The following is an 18,393-nucleotide window of genomic DNA, read 5'->3' as shown; positions in this document are numbered from 1 at the left end:
GGTATGTCAATGGGACAAAGGAATATGGTATTTTGTACGTCGCAACAAATGATTTCATGCTAGTTGGTTACACTGACAGTGATTGGGTAGGAAGTGTCGATTATAGAAAGAGCAGGTTAGGATATGTTTTTCATTTGTGTTCTAGAGACATTTCATGTCACTATCAACAACAGAAGTTGAATATGTCACTGCAACAACAATGGTGTGTCAAGATGTTTGGATGAGAAGGACGTTGAGGGATCTTCACCACGACCAAGAGGGAACAACAACTATTTTCTGCAACAACACTTCCACAATTAGATTATCAAATAATTTTTTCTTTCATAAGAGGACCAAGCACATTGATTCTAAATATCATATTATTAGAGAGTTAATTAAGAATGGTGAAATTGTGTTGCAACAATGTAGGTCACAGGAATAATTTGTTGATATTTTCACAAAGCCATTGGCACATGAAAGTTTTTTTTATCTCAGAGACTGTTTGGGAAATGTTAATGGTGGAAGTTGTGATTAAGGGGGAGTATTGGAAATATTAATCCCAACCACCACCTTAAACACACTAACAAACACGATGCTTTCCCAGTCAACTATTGCAGGGTTACGATTTTGTTTGCAGGCAGAAGGACTGAAGTTTGAGCAGAAGTACAACGTTGACTATTCCGTAACACAGAAGATAAGTGAACTTAATGAATTTTGGTGAATGCGTATGGGAAAAAATTTACTCCATGACTGTTACCTACACTCCACAACACCTGCAAGTTCATAAAACCATTTATTATGTAAAATCATCCATACTGTGTATTAATGTTTTGCTCTGTCATGAATTAATGAGTCAAAATGTATATTCTGGATAAGTATGAACATAAAATTAATTTTTCTTGGTCAAGTAAGTATAGAGGAGTCAAGTGTGTAATTCTGAGAGGTAGTGAGAAGAAAATCATGGAGGAAATATTAGTGGGTGTGTGAAACAAGTTTTACAGATTTTTACAAACAATTACTCCACAACCCCAGTGAAGCGTAAATCGCAGTAAGTTTTTATGTTTTTACTTGGAGCAACAACCTCCATTTTTTCATGCCAATGTATTTACATATGATTTATAATATAATCCAAAGTTTAGTTTTTTGTGATGTGGCCTTAAACCCTCATGAGTAGATTTACCGTAACCTTTTTTGCTTTTACTCTATTTTGTTGTGCGTTGAATTTCTATTTCAATTAAGCCTCTGTGTAGTTGTGATGTGCTTTCTGAAATTGGATTTTTGACTTGCCACAACTGATTCCTAAGCCAGACTCCTCTCCTCTGCCCCTGTAAAATTTTTCTAATAGAAAATTATAGGCACAAACACATGAGAATGGATCATACAACAAAGACGATTTGCACTAATGATCCCAAATCCATTGGTGAGCTACATATGGATATTGAATCTCACAGCAAGGAAAATTTGCATCAATAATCCCACTGTCGCTACTTCACCAGCAGCATCACTGTCTTTTAGCAAGGGCAAGGTTGATCTTATCCTTATAATTCCTTATTTTTTTCGCCTCTAGCTCCTTATCATCCCATAATTTATCTTTAAATTTGGAGGTCATAATATTGTTAATAATATCCTTATTCCCCGACATGATCTCCTCTTTTATCCATGAGTGGTTGAGCCAAGACTAGGCATCCTTAGGCCATCCTCGCTTGAGAGAAAGGTGGTAGTTTTAGTTAGAGTTAGAAGCATCTTTGGGAAACCTCTTGTCTTCCATTTTCTAAAGTCTCTTCTTGTACATCAAATACCTAAACATAGACATTGTTTTAATTGGGGGAAGGATAGCTTTGATCAATGGGATAGGATAGGGAATATTTCCTTTAATCATGAGGTTGAAGATTATAAATTACTTTTTAATCATCTTGATATTCCTCCACAACTCTCTAGATACACTCTAACCCCAAACCTGACATCCATATAAAATAACAATGGTGAGGAGAGACTCAAAGAGGAACCTTTTTTTACTCCAAATCCATAGATGAGCCAACTTATAATTGTTTGCAATTTCATAATAATCTTTTCATCCTCCAATAATCATTTTTTAATGCTAAAATTCCAGTTGACTTGATGATGAATGTCAATACCTAAATATTTGTAAGAAGAAACCTACTCCAAGTAATTGTTATCATAGATATATTTACCATGGTTAATATTTTTGGATTTAATTATCATGACTTTAGTCTTGTTAGAGTTAGCCATCATACCCATCATGGAGCATTAATCATGAGGGTCTTATGCTGCTTGTCAAGATCGTCATGGCTTTTGGCTAGAAGAATGATATTGTTAGCATAAACGAGAAGAGTTATGCCCATACCGACAAGATTGGAGTGATTCAGGGGGATATTAGTGGCCACCCACCTATTCCACCTAGACCCCTGAGTCAGTTTCATATGTTTCCTTGTTGATTTCAGTATTTACTATTTTTAGCAGTTTTTTGGGTCTTGAACTTCCGGAGTAGTTTTGACCCCCTAAATGGTGTTTTTTTGGGGTCTGCGGCAGGCCCACAGCCATTGGATAGGGCCTACAATGAAAATTGTAGTACTCTGGGAGACCTTTCCAATAAGGTATCGTACACACCAAGCAGAGATAATAGGACCAAGTTACGACACCGGGAAGTTGGCTTCACAACTAACCCCAGGGGGGGCCGATAAACTCTTGGTGTTGCATATCATGGGGTTAGGGTTTTGGTTGTTTAGCGTTTTCTCATGTTTTCCAATAATAAATAGTCCCTTGAGCCTCATTGTAACACAATTCAGAGGCATGTAGCCACCACCTTTCTTCTCAAAGATAAGCTACCATCGCCCAAGCTATCTTATTTACATTCTATTTGTAAGAATTTATTAATATTTTTCTATTAATGAAATGAAGTGTTTTTCTATGTATCTCTATGCTTATGATCATATTTGTAACTTGTTGCATTCCTGTTTAATTTTGGATTATTGGTGTCAGAGCGATCTGTACTTTCTCTGTTTTTCTTTGCATGTCCCCAATGAGGTCAGGGTATAAGGAGTTAAGGCTTGATCTTGTTGAACCATTGCAAGATTAGCCTCACAAAACTAGATGACCACCCATGGCGAAAGAAAATGAAGATGAGGGGGTAGTAGATCCTTTCAAAATGTTGCTCGAGGAAGCCTTCGAGTGACAAATGGTCACGATGATGGATAACTTTATCCAGATCCTTCGATGAATACTAAAAGGTGATGGATCTTCATCCAACAACCACTCTAGAAATGCCAATCCTATTAAGGTACAAGTTAACTTTGATATTCCCATATTCGAAGTCTTGGTAGATGCAGACGCTGCAGATAAATGGCTAAATCTATTGGAAGGATATTTTTAAGTTCATGACTTTTCCAATCAGGAAAATATTACTTTTGCACTTCTCAAAGCCGCCCCACACGTCAAAGACTGGTGGGAAACCTATTGTGAGCAAAAGGACAAGAATGAACCCTCGTTGTTTTAAGTCATACTCACCTGGAATTCTTTCTGAGATGCCATCAAGGAACAATATTACCTTGTCGAGAGCTATGGGGACAAATACATCAAGTGTACCATGCTATGACAAGGATGGGACCAAGATGTGCCAGATTTCACAAATATTTTCCATACCCTTCACATGAAGCTAGGTATCAAGGATACTGAGCAGCATTTGGTGCTCAAGTACTACAATCATCTACACAAGTACATCCAAGATGAGATGGATTTCTTGGAAATTTCGTAGCATGATGTATTGGGACCCTGCCAAGATTAAGAAGAAGTTTAAATAGTAGATGAAGGACTTTGTATCTGCAAATTGAAATCAAGGAAAGGTGCCCCCAAACCACAGAAAAAATGACCAAGCCAAGGCGGGGCTACATAGGACAACCCACCAAAGCCACAAGAAAATAACAAGACCATGAAGACGAATAAGGACATGGGAAAATGGTGTGAGTTCCATAAGAGCTCCACTCACAATACGAGTGAGTGTTAGGCCAAGGAGTCACTGGTAGCCAAGCTAAAGGCTTATGAATCAGACGCAGGTTTCGAATCTAAATCAAAACCCAATATGGGAACTTACAAAGGGAAGCAGATCATTGATGTGGTGTTGAGTGCCACCGTCGCCACTACCAATATCCAAAAGATTGAGCATAAAGATCCAGAGGAGGGGGAATGCCTCTTCCACTAACAAATGTCGGTGAAGGGTTCTCTGATGCAGTTCATTTCTGATGGCGAGAACTAAAAGAACCTCATTTCAGTAGAGGTTGTGAATCAGTTGGGCCTAAAGACTACAACACATCCACCATCGTATGCCATAGGATGCCTTCACCAAGGATGATATCTTCGTGTCAGCCAGCAGTGTTACCTTCCCTATAGTATCAAGCCCTTCACGCATGAGGTATTATGTGACGTTGATCCTCTTGAAGCTTGTGATGTACTATTAGGAAAACCATACTTATGGAAGAGACATGTTTTATATGAGTCTAGACCTCATTCTGTGATTATTACTTTGGCTAATAAGTTGTAGAGGATACCTGAGGTAGCCCTAACCACTCTAACAGAGCTCCACATCTTTTTGGGTCTTGCCAATTTCTACCATAGGTTCATGTTGGGGTTCTCTCATATCACTTGCCGTTTAAGTCAAGTCACCAACGGTGGAGCGAAAGGAAAGTTTTCTTGGTCGGAAACCCAACAAAAAACATTCTTCAAGTTGAAGAATCGCCTCTCTTTAGCACCAGTGCTCACATTACCATACCTGCAACAACCATTTGAGATTGAGACAGATGCCTTCGACTGTGCTATTGGTGTTGTTCTTACTCAGCATGGGAATCCAGTGGCTTACCATAATGAGACACTTCATACATATTTCAAAAGTACCCCACTTACTACAAAGAAATGTATTCCATTGTGCAGGCCTGCCGTCAATGGAAGAATTACATTATGTGGAAGGAAACAACCATCCACATAGACCACCAACCTCTATAGTTCATACAGACACAAGGGAAGTTGTAGAATGATGGCCATCATAAATGGTCCATCTATGTACAACAGTTCCATTTGAACATTAATTATAAGAAGGGAAGCACTAATAACTTTGTTGATTGCCTCAGCTAATCACCAGTCATGCCACTGATCACTATGCTCGACTCCTATGGGCACGAGACATCGGGGTGGTCGCATCTTTATAAGAGTGAGCTAAAATTTGGCAGCATATACCAGACACTCCTAGAAGGGAAGCAAGTTCCAAATTTTCAACTTTAGGATGCACTGCTATGCCACCTGGGAAACATCTATGTTCCTTCAAGTGAGTGTGCCAAGATGATTTGGGAGGTGCACTACAGTCGGGTTGCTTGACATTTCAGAGTAGAGAAAATAGTGGCAGTATTGCAGAAGTATGTTTATTAGCCAAAAATTCATTAGGATCTTGGGAAGTACGTTAGATCTTGCACCGCCTATGCCATTTCGAAACCAACCATCAAGAAGAAAAGCATGTATAATCCTCTACCTACTCCTATCTAGCCTTGGGAACCTATCTCCATGGATTACATGTTGGGTCTTCCTTCTACTAAGTAATGGAACGATTATGTTTTTGTGGCCATCAACAGATTCTCTAAGATGGAAATCATGGCAGTCTGCAAGAAGAGTATCACAGTAGAGGCCACTGCTAAGCTTTTCTTTGAACGAGTGTGGGTGCACTTTGGGATCCCACAGTCCATTATCTCAGATCGAGATAGTAGATTGTTGGGTGCATTTTGGTCAAGTCTCTGGTCGATGCTAGATACAAAACTTACTAAGTCCACGACTTTCCATCCCCAAACTGATGGCAAAAGAGAGGTTGTCAACAAGATGATCATACACATTATGTGCATGCACAACTCGAAGCACCCATGCACGTGGGATGAAAGTCTCCCCTATATCCAACACAGTGACAACAAATCTCTCCACAGCTCAACAGGCCACAACCCCTTTCAAGTAGGGTTTGGATTTCAACCATTATGCCCCATTGATGTGGCCATGCCATTTACAACGACTCAAGTGGATTCGGCTCACGTTCAGTCTGAAGCTGAAAGGGCTAACAATTTCATTGAGTGCATTCAACCCGTATGCCAATACATCCATGATATATTGGACAGAGCCAATGCTAAGTACAAGTGATGCCATGATCAACACAGAGTGCCTCACAAGTTCCAGGTGGGCGAAAACGTTTGGCTACATTTGCAGAAGGAGTGCCTTGCTGGACTCCATTGCAAGCTTTTCCTGCTCTGATATGGGCTATACACCATCACTAAGGCTGCTGGTGAAAATACATTCAAGCTCAACATCCCACCATTTGTTGGTCAGCACCGAGTGTTCATTGTAGATCACCTTCGACCATACTCTCCACCATTGTTGGACACATATGACATTGCAGAATAGCTCACACCAATAGACCTCAACCCGAGCTACATGGAACAAGCCACAATTGATTAGATCATGGACACATAGATGAAGAACACTTGCCAATAGAGGATATAATTATATCGATTTGTCAAAGCATGCGAACTTGTTCACAAGGGAAAGTGGTGCACCAGGGACAAGGTTCAACTGAATTTTCCTCACCTCATGGAGGCTTTGCACGCAATGGGGACCATTGCTTACTAAGGGGGGAGGAATGATCCAGGTGGATATTTGTGGCCACCCGCCTATTCCACCTACACCCCTTAGTCACTTTCATCTATTTCTTTGTTCATTTCATCATTTACTATGTTTAGCAGTTTTTGGTGTCCTGAACATTCGGAGCCATTTTGTCCCCCTAAATGACATGTTTTTGGGGTCTGTGTCAAGCCTAGAGTCATAGGCAAGGGCATGTGATGAAACCTCTAATCCGTGGCGAGACCTTTCCAACAAGGTATCATATGTGTTAGGTGGAGATAATATGACCAAGTTACGACCCCGAGAAGTTGGTTGCCCAACTAACCCCAACGGGGCCCATAAAAGCTTGGTGTTACATCTCCTGGGGTTAAGGTTTTGGTTGTTTAGGGTTTTCTCATGTTTTCCAATAATAAATAGACCCTTGATCCTCATTGTAACATAGTTCAGAGGCATGTAGCCGCCACATATCTTCTCAGAGATAAGCTACCATCGCTTGAGTTATGTTATTTCCATTATGTTTATAAGCATAGTTCAATATTTTTCTATTAATGAAATGACGTTTTTTTCCTGTTGCATCTTTGTGTTTATGATTATATCTGTAACTTTTTGCGTTCATGTTTAAGTTCAAATCATGGAGCCATTGCATCATGCAATTTGCAAGCACTCTTCTAACTTATCAATGTAACTACCAAAATGGTATAAAAAGGGACACCCTTGCTTAACAAATTTTTCAATTAATTAATTTAATTAAAAAGGTAGAAAGAAGATAACTACTTTCGAGATATTTCTTAATGTTTAATGTATGACTACTATTAATAATATTCTAGAGAAATTACATTTTTACCTTCCACCAAATAATTATGGATAATTAAATTAAAATTCTGAAAATTCTATTCGAAAAGAAGCGAACTTATCAATATAAATATACTTAAAATATCACAAGTCTCTTTGGTGGTTTCACATCTCACTCTTTCCCTCATAACATATTTATAAGTAGAAATTGCACCAAATGTTGCAAAGGAAATCCCGTAAGGCATAAATTCGAGAATAATAGTGAGATATAAAAGATCATTGAATATAAAAATTAGTAAACAAAATATAAAAGTTAGTAAACAAAAAGCCATTCAAAGCTATAAGATAAAGAGAAATCACTTATGTTATGCCAAATATACAGATTCCATAAGCTTTCCAACACATATTTCCTCTCAATCTTCAAAGATTCTCTTTCATGTTTGAATAGCAAATATTTGATAAAAAAATGATCTTTTTCAATATCGAATTGTCTCGCTTGATCGAATGCTTATAGTCTTTTACCACTTGCTCTTAAGGTGATTGGATTTGCCTTTGATTGTCCTTGCTTAACTTCTTTTGAGTATTTGGATTGGCTTGTGACACACAAGGTTTTTATTGATTTTTTTTTTTGAAAATGAGAATATCACAATTTACCATTCGATGAACTAGGCTAAAGTAGACCTACGATATATATATATAAAGCTAGTCACTCACATAACAACTTTACAATGTTTGATAGGAGAGAAGTGGATCTTTTGTTGAGAATTCATTAAATAATTCTTTTAGATGATATAAAAAATTTAATTCACTATTCAGAGATACCATGGTGAATTATTATGGTAGCATCCATGAGCTTACCTTTATTCAGCATGATATTCTGTGAGGCTAGGCTATGTATTTGACTAGGAAGGGGTCTATAAATAAATGCAAATGATTTTTATGCCTTAAAAAGAATACTCTAATCTGAAAAAGAGGAAAAAGTTTGTGAAGTGTGCATTATTTAGAGATACCATGGTCAACTCTTATGGTAGCATCCACGAGATTTTATTTATTCAACATGATATTCTACTAGACTTGGCTATGTATTTGACTAGGAAGGGGCCTATTAATAAACACAAAAGGATTTTTATGCCATAGAAAGAAAACTCTATTCGGAAAAAGTGGAAAAAGTTTTTGAAGTGTGCATTTGATGTTGAGATTGTTTCCTTCCACACAATTTTGGTGCATATTTTTTTCTCCTCTCATTGACAATTTTTCAATATTGAACTATCTCGCTTGATTAAAATCTTGAAGTCTTTTACATTCTACCTGCACATAAATTCAGCATGTACCCATTTCATATTTCAAGTCTTCTATGATATATATTTCCCCTAACTATGCCAAATTTGTGCTAGTTGTTTAGTCAATTTAGGGTTCCTAAATTGATGTCATTAATTGTCAACCCGGGGCTCGTAAGCTGATGAAGTGAAGGTGTACTATATGTACTTAAGCAACCTCTTAGAGTTTTTTTTGTCATTTGGGGGTGTTGTTTGTGGTTGATTTATCTTCCTAAAATGGAATGATGATTATAGACAGATGAGTGCAAGTGTGTGAAAAGTGAGTTCTAGATGAGTGAAAGTGTGTGATTGGTGATTTCTAATTACTTGCTGAATTTGTAAAGGAAAAGAACTTGAAAGAAATGAATAACTTGAAATGACTTGAAAGTAAATGACCACGTTCTAATGGCATTAGTCTCTACTCATATTGCTGCAAATAAAAGAAACAAGAAAATCACTTCAAGGACTGATGATAATGGTTATCTCTTCCTAACTCCCTGCTTCTACCACATAGTACTGTGTAAAACACGATTAGGAAGTAGCTGAAGACAAATCCAAGAATTGATAAAAACTCTAAATGACAAATTATAACACTACTAAGCTTTTTCCTCATACTGCTTCCTACATATGTGATTATGTGTAACAAGTGGAAAAATTATTAGTGCCACAAGCCAAGACTACTTAAAAACAAGCTGCAATTAATTAGTGTTCTGTTCTCTGAAAGATAAACCATTCATGATAAAGAGAGCATAAATTAGTTAACATCCAGCTTGTAAAACTAAGCTAAAAACTAATCTAGAAAACAGAGTAAAAAGGGCAGCATTACGAATAAGACAACTGCAACTACCATTAGATATTAAAGCAAATACAACACACTCAATTCCCGGGTTAAAAACCTGCAAAGAAGCAAATCTGATCAGTGAAAATAAAGGCTGCAGCAATGAAAAGAAATTAAGTTGTACATAACTCAAGAAAAGGAAATGCTGTATGTGAAATAAAGAAATTGCAGAAGTATAAACATGAAATACTTATACAAGGGCAGTCATGAACGGGGGCCCTCCATCCATACAACCCACAGAAAACTCAGATGCTTTAAAACTTCAAAACAGCACTGTTTCCATTACTTCATATGCAGAAATACATAGTCAAAAGTGCTGGAACAGCTCTATAAAAACAAGGTTCAGAAAGGTGCTAAAATTCTCACAAGTTCATAAACTACAACAGCTAAAAAGTTAACATAAGCGTACGCAGACGCAAGTATTTATAGGCATCTGCAAGATGGCCTAATGCGTAAAGCATAAAACAGAAAATAAACTGAATATCATGCGTATTAAAGGTGCAGTGAACACGTCATATGATTCATGGTCGAGCTGGAGGTCTTGGTCGTTATGGGTAATGAATCCAGCATTGGATCATGTTCCCCACGGCTTACAAAACACGGACAAGTCATCTTTTCCACCGACGTGACCAAACAGCTTACGCATCAACGTTAAGCTGCCTTTATTTGACCGTAACTTGACCCCCTTTGACCGGAGGTACAGATGACGTGGCTGGCTGAACTGATGGCACAGGAACCTCGAGCACATATATTCCAACATGCCCACGTGGCTCGTTCTGCAAAATAGCACGTGGAACCTTGAGATCAACAAAATGGCTGCGGAATCATCAGATGGCTGCGGAATCGCTGAATGGCTGCGGAATTGCCAGACAGCTGCGGAATCTCTGCAAATATGTCAAAAACTAAACAAAACAGTCACCCATTAGCAAAGCTCACTTGATCATGTTTAATGACAACTAATGTAATGATCTGGGTGGAAAATGAGGCAAAAGAGAGAGGAAAGTGATGAAAACAGTAGGTAATGATGGATGATAAGGTGTAAAGTAGAGGCTCTACACTAGTTACAACTCAAGATTGCATAACTATTAAATCATTTTGTATTAATTTGGATACAACCATCTTATATGCAATTTTAATGAAGAAAATGTTTCAAACATAAGTGGAAAATTTCTAGTCTTCCTCTAAATTCCATTTTCCCTAACATTTCTAACTTCTATCAATTACAAGTCAAGCTCATTTTTACTCCCAAATTATTCTAAGTTAATTTGGTCACAACTATCTTATATGAAATATTTCTGAGAGTATAATTTCTAATTTAGGTGGCAGGGACTAAGCTACCCTCTGGCACTTGTTTAATGTTGTTGTGAAGAGCAAAGAAGCTTTCCATTATTTATTAATCATTTCTCAATTCTAGAGATCCAATGAATCCTGTGATGAAGGTCAACTCTAAGATAATTTTATGAATTAACTTTATCTACATTGATAATCGCATACATAAAGTTAGTGTAAATGATCTTCTTAAAATATAATTATCACAGCCTTTATCTTTTCAAGCTTTATTGGTAGACATGTACAAGAATATAAATCTTGGAGAAATCTTAGTTACTTCATGAGATAAGAGAGAAACTACACCAACCCTTCAATGTTATGGTATTAACCTTAAAATTAATTCTATTTATATAACAACCCCTCTCCCCGACTCTACTCAACTAGGAATTCTCAAAAGATTCATTTCTAGCTTGTGCATGTGAATAAAATATAACAAAACAAAGGCTATATAATCAAATAAAAAAGATTAGTTACACTAATTTTGTCTATGACAACAACTTAGAGGAAGTAAATTCATATAAATATCTAGAAAAGCTTCAACTTTCAACAAGATCTTAAGTGGAAATATAACAATGAGGAAATGAATAAAATGATGGAAGGCATATTTTAGTTTTGAAAAAATTGTAAATGAACAAATGCTTGGTTTCATGTGAAAAATAAACTCCTCTTTCACACTCTCAATAATATATAGACCAATACACATATATCACCTTATATCAACCACCTCTGAATGACTTCATGAATAGTTCAAGTACTAATTGGGAAAGTATTGAAATAAAAGTGAAATCTTATAGTAGAGAATCAATTATTTAGAAAACAATGGTAACACCTTTTCCCTTCACAAGGAAATGATTGACATGGAAACGTTTATGAGGAAACCAAGGCTTGGACAAATTATTAAACCTACAAACTCTAATAGATGTTGAAAAATTTTCTAACCACACTAATATTTTATCACCTAGAAAATATGGAAAAATCTTTTTAACTTCAATATGAAAACAATCATATATATGAATTTGTTGAAGAATACATTAATTTCAATAAAAAATAAGAAGATAGTACAATAAAATTGAAGGATGAAGAGGATGTCATAATAAAGATTTGTATATATACAATGAAATCAAAATACAAAAGGTCAAGGTCAAGGTAAAGGAAGAAGTTGAAAAAGGGAAAAAATGGGTTTGCAAATTTATATATAAGTTAGCTCTTTTTAAAAACAAAATCTATTTTGAAAAAAAAAAATCTTATTGAAAATTCCAAAATTATCGCGGCAAATGAAAATAACATAATATATTTTTTCTTACTAGTTCCAACTCTCGACTATAGTTTCTGAACTACTTTTTTTCACATTTATAGAGAAAGTTAGCAAGACCGCAGAGAATCATGTCAAGGAGCTCTTATTTTTTCAGGAGAGTTTGCTCTGATGTTGAAACAAAAGTGGGAGACTAGTTTGAAAGGACTTAGTGTCAATCTAAGAAATGTTTGCCCGAGGTCGAGTCTGGCTATCGACACGCCAAGACCATTCACCACGGAAAAAAGTTCTGAGAAGCTCAGAGCACAAGATTAAACTTATTAATGCTTTTAAAGACGTGGAAATATTGTTTAGAAAATAAAAAATTTAAATATTGGATGAAACTTAATTCATTCGTCTTTGATTTCCACTTCATTCCCGTGGATTTGGACAGCTTAATGCAGAAAATAAAAGTGCAATTTGTATTAACAAACACATGCAAAATTGCAGGCTTTAGGAGCTCGTTCTCAGTAATGTGGTGCTATTTAACGTACTTCTTTGATGTCTTCTCTTTTTGATGCCTGAGCTTACTGATCTTTGATGCTTCAGAATAAAATAATCAAAATACACAAAGAATTAGCCTCAGTAATGTGGTGCTATTTAACGTACTTCTTTGATGTCTTCTCTTTTTGATGCCTAAGCTTACTGATCAATAAAATAATCAAAATACACAATAATTAGACGTCTATACTTCAAAGTTTATAAATAAGCAGTAAAACCTTGAAAATGATTGTAAGATTCTCCTATTTTATGATCTTTAAAATCATTTGAGATCAATTTCACATTTTATTTTCGTCGTTAAACTAAAAGGATTAATTTCCCAGCAATTGTGAATGTAAACCAATGCATTTAAAATAAATTCTTGATTTCACCATTATTTTGCATCGAGTTTCTTTGGAAGCTCTTTTTCTCAGCGTCTACAACATCTCGAGAAGCCTTGAGGCTGTACATCGCAGGACTTTAAAGTTTAAATGTCATCAGCAGAAGTCTTAAAGAACATTTGAAAATTCAAATAATGTAAAAGGGAATACAGACCCACCGAATTCTAACTTAAAAAGGAAATAAAATTAGAAGAAAGAAAGATCAAATAAAACTAAATCTAAAAGCACTGACGTGGATGCAAGTTTATACATTGCCATAATTTCAATGAAAACAATAACAATATATTGTTTAAACGAAGATTTAAAAGCAGCGAACAATATTGATGACAAAATTAAGTGGGAAAATGATTGTTTAAACAAAAATTTAAAATCATCGAACATTATATATGACAAAATTAAATGGAAAAACCGATCCTTAACCCCTCTTATTCCGCTAAAGCCCTGTTATCCCGTTAAATCTCTGAAAAAAAAATTTAGTTGCACTGGAGGTGAGAGATTGCCAGACAGACGAATGCTTGGTAACAATGGTAAAACCTTGAATATGATTGCAAGCCTCTCCTATTTTCTGATCTTTAAAATCATTTGAGATCGATTTCACGTTTTCTTTTCCTCGGTAAATTAAAAGGATTAATTTCCCAGCAATTGCAAATGCTAACCAATACATTTAAAATGAACTCTTGATTTCACCATTATTCCACACTCAGTCGCTTTGGAAGCTCTTTTTCTTAGCGTCTACAACATCTCGAGAAGCCTTGAGGTTGTACAACGCAAGACTTTGGAGTTTAAATTTCACCAGTAGAAGTCTTAAAGAACATTTAAAAATTCAAATAATGTAAAAGGCAACATTGACAGACCAAATTCTAACGTAAAAAGGAAATAAAATTAGAAGAAGGAAAGATCGAATTCTTTTCACCACGCCGTAAAATTGAATCTAAAAGAACTGACGTGGATGAAGGTTCATACATTACCATAATTTCAATGAAAGCAATATATAACAATATATGGTTTCAACGAAGATTTAAAAGCTACGAACAATATTGATGAAAAAATTAAATGGAAAAATGATTGTTTATGTTGAAATATTAATTTAAACTGCTGAGTTTGCCGAATCCGCCAACCTGCAGCAGCAAAGCCACCATGGATTTCCCCGCACCGCCTTCTGCGGATTGTGGTATTTTCCAAAGGGGCTCTCATTAGTGCGATATGTGTGTCCACAGTACGGTTTCAGAACCGCTTATACCCCGGCCGGTAAAGTTCGTGGGATTGGGGGTTGGGGGGCTCCAGGGGATTGCAGTCAACCGTCCGATCAGATCAACGGTCATGGGAGCAGCGTACATGGTTCTTGGTTATCAGGCTGACCTCAGTGCGATTGACCTGAAGTTTTTTGGTTGACCGCCAGTCCTAAACTTAGGTAAAGTCTTTTAAGTTTATTATATTTTATTATGTACGGGAGTATGGTCATGTTTTGTTTTATGCTTAAAAATATAAGCAATTTAAAATGTAAAAGAAATAGAAAAGCTTGTGTATTTTTCTGTGTGTGGTTGTTGTTTAAAAAATACAGAGGAAGCATGTAATGAAGAGAGTAACAGTGGCGTGGGTATCGTTTCTTGTTCGTTGAACAATGAAAGAAGATTGGCACCAGCGAATATAATGTAATGGTTTTCTTTGGAATGTATTGTGAAAACACACAATAATGTGAATATAAAAAATGCACATATTTTTTTTGTTGAAGAAACGAAATGTAATGGAGAGCACCACATGTAAAAGAAATTTTTCTTTACATCAGTAAGTGTAAGATTTTGTTTTTATTTACAACAGTAAATGTAAAAGAAATTTTTAAAAACAATGGTGTAAAATTTCTAAAAGAAACAGAGTAATTTTTTTGGGAAGTTCTTGATGAAATCTCTTGAGAGAGAAGAAATTTGTAACTGAAGTGGTTCAGTTTCTAAAAGAAACAGGGTAATTTTTTTGGAAAGTTCTTGGTGAAATCCCTCTGAGAGAGGAAGAAATTTGTAACTGAAGTGGTTCCGATTAATGAATATGGAGTGCTTATTTTGATATGTGAAACTCTGTTCTTCATCACATAATTTTTAGTTTCCTGGGATAAAAACATTTCTCTGCTTTTTTTTGGTTTGAAATTACCAGAAATTTCCAACATGGTATCAATGCCTGTCGAGGCTCTTTGAAGTTGTCAAAGAAGTTGAAGGAAGGATTTTTGCTGTAACAACTTCTCAAGCAGAGTGAAGTCTCACGCAAAAAAATCAAGGTATTTCTCAAAGTTTTTTTTGTGTTGCTGTTGAAGACACTCGTTGATTTTAAATACACAGTGAAATATTTGAAGCATAGCTGAGAGTGCAAGGAATGGTTGGCTCAGCACTAGCATGGGCATTTTTAATACTCAACTCTCATAGTTTAATGGGAAGAACTATGACTATTGGGCAATAACCATGAGAACCCTGTTTGCCTCACAAGATTTATGGGAACTTGTTGAATATGGGTTTGAAGAACGAGGAGATGAAGATGAGTTTAATAGATTAACCCAGGAAGAGAAAGATCTATTGAAAAGTAATAAGAAGAACGATTCAAAGGCCCTCCTATTTTTGTATCAAGCAGTGCATGAGAGTGTGTTCCCAAGGATAGCAACAGCCAAGACATCCAAAGAAGCATGGCAAACCCTCAAGACAGCCTATCAAGGCATGGAGAAAGTGAAGACAACAAAACTACAGTTGCTGAGGAGAGATTTTGAGAATATGTGCATGAAGGAGTCAGATAATATTGACTCATTCTTCACACATGTGATTGATCTGGTCACACAAATAGGGACTCATGGAGAAGTTCTTGAAGAAAGGAGGATTGTGGAAAAAATATTGAGGGTCCTACCCTCAAAGTTCGATGTGATTGTCATCACCATAGAAGAGACAAAGGATCTCTCAAACTTTTCAGGTGATGAACTTCATGCATCACTGATAACACATGAGCAGAGGTTGAGTAGAAATGAAAACTCATCTCTAGAGCAAGCCTTCAAGACCCAGATGTCCTTTGGAAGAGGAAGAGGTCAAGGCAGAGGAAACAAGAGAGGAAGAGGCAGAAGCCAAAATAGAGGTGGAAGGAACAGTCCAGCAAATGCTCAAGGAAGAGGCAGCAATCCAAATCAGAACCAAGGCAGCAGTCAACAAAGTGGACAACATCATGTTCAAGGACAAAGGTATGAAAAATCCAATGTCCAATGTTATTATTGTAAAAAATATGGGCATTATGCAAATGAATGTAGGAAGAAGCAGCATGATATGAATAATAGATCTAGTGAAAATATCACTAGAGAAAATATCAGCCAAAATAATGTGTTTTTAGCTTGTAATATGGCTGAAACAAACAGTGATGATATATGGTTTCTAGACTCCGGTTACAGCAACCATATGACAGGAAACATAATGCTGTTTTCTGCCCTAGATCAGAGTTGGAATTCACAAGTCACACTTGGGACTGATAGTAAAATTTCTGTTATGGGAAAATGAGAAGTAAAAATATTTACAAAGAAAGGTGAAAAGAAAACCATAGAAGATGTTTATTATGTTCCTGGAATGAAGTGTAACCTCTTAAGTATTGGACAACTTGTTCAAAAGGGTTACAATATATTCTTTGAGAATGATGTATGCATCATCATGGATAGAGAACCCAGCAAAAGATGTATTGCTGAAGTGAAGATGACAAGGAACATGATGTTCCCTTTTAGAATAAGAGCATATTTTAAGAACAAAGAAGTAATTGCAGTAGTTACCCAAGAGGCTTTCCAAAGCGAACCAAAGGATGAAAATTGGTTGTGGCATTTGAGATTTGGACATCTCAACTTTGGAGGGCTTAATTTGTTGAGTAAAAAAGGAATGGTAAGAGGATTACCATTGATAGAGAAACCAGACAACCTTTGTGAAGGTTGTATCTTGGGGAAACAACACAGAGAAAGTTTTCCATGAGGGAAAAGCATAAGGGCAAAGGCACCCTTAGAGATTGTCCACTCAGACTTATGTGGGCCGATGCAAACTCCATCACTAGCAGACAGCTAATATTTTCTAACATTCATTGATGATTTCACCAGAAAGACTTGGGTTTATTTCCTGAAGAACAAAAGTGAAGTGTTTGAAAAATTTCACAATTTCAAAGCACTTGTAGAAAATCAAAGCGGGCTGCATATCAAAGTTCTAAGAACTGACATAGGATGCGAGTATATCTCCAAGGAATTCCTATGGTTTTGTAGAGAAAATGGAATACACAAACAGTTTACCACAAGGTACACTCCGCAGTAAAATGGAGTAGCTGAAAGAAAGAATAGGACCATCATGGATATGGCGAGGAGTATGCTAAATGCAAAGCATTTTCCAAATGATTATTGGGTTGAAGTTGTACATTGTGCATTATATATTTTGAATAGGTGTCCTACAAAAGCAGTCATGAACAGAGTGTCGGAAGAAGCATGGAGTGGGAGAAAGAAAGGAGTCACCCATATGAAAGTTTTTGGATGTGTGGCTTATGCACACATTCCAGATCAGCTAAGGAAGAAGTTGGATAGCAAAGGGGAGAAATGTATTTTCATTAGATACAGTGAGGAATCCAAAGCTTACAGGTTGTATATCCCATCTACCAAGAAGGTTTTTGTGAGCAGAGATGTTCAGTTCATTGAGGAGGAAGCTTGGGATGGAAGCATAGAGAAAACAATGAATGTTAAAAACTGTTTGTCTCATGATGAAAATCATGAGGAGATGGCTGAAATACATCCCCAAACAGCAGCGCCAACACAAGGACAACAAGGGACACCCTTGAGGAGAAATGAAAGTGCTTCTCCAAGCACACCACAAGGAGGAAATTCAAGTGCATATTCAAGCACTTGTACACCAAATGAAAGAGGTAAGAAGTTCAGAAATTTAAGTGATATTTATGAGCAAAAGGCAGCAGATGAAGGTATGAATTCTTTGTTTGCATTATATTGTCATGTTGATGACCCTATTCATTTCGAGGATGCTATTAAGGATAGGAAATGGATAGAAGCTATGGATGAAGAGATCAATGCCATAGAGAGAAACAAGACATGAGATTTGGTTGAGATACCAACAGGAAAAGAAGTCATTGGAGTTAAATGAGTCTACAAGACCAAGAGTAATGTTGAATGAAAAATAGAAAGACACAAAGAAATACTGGTTGTCAAAGAATATAAGCAGGAGTATGGAAGAGATTATGAGGAAACTTTTGCACCGGTTGCAAGAATGGAAACCGTGAGAGCATTGTTGTCCATAGCAACACAAAACAAGTGGAAAG

Source organism: Pinus tabuliformis, chromosome 6 (genome assembly GCF_031772625.1).
Source record: "Pinus tabuliformis cultivar Carrire ecotype Pingquan chromosome 6, CPIR1, whole genome shotgun sequence".
NCBI lineage: Eukaryota > Viridiplantae > Streptophyta > Pinopsida > Pinales > Pinaceae > Pinus > Pinus tabuliformis.
This window is presented reverse-complemented; position numbering follows the sequence as displayed.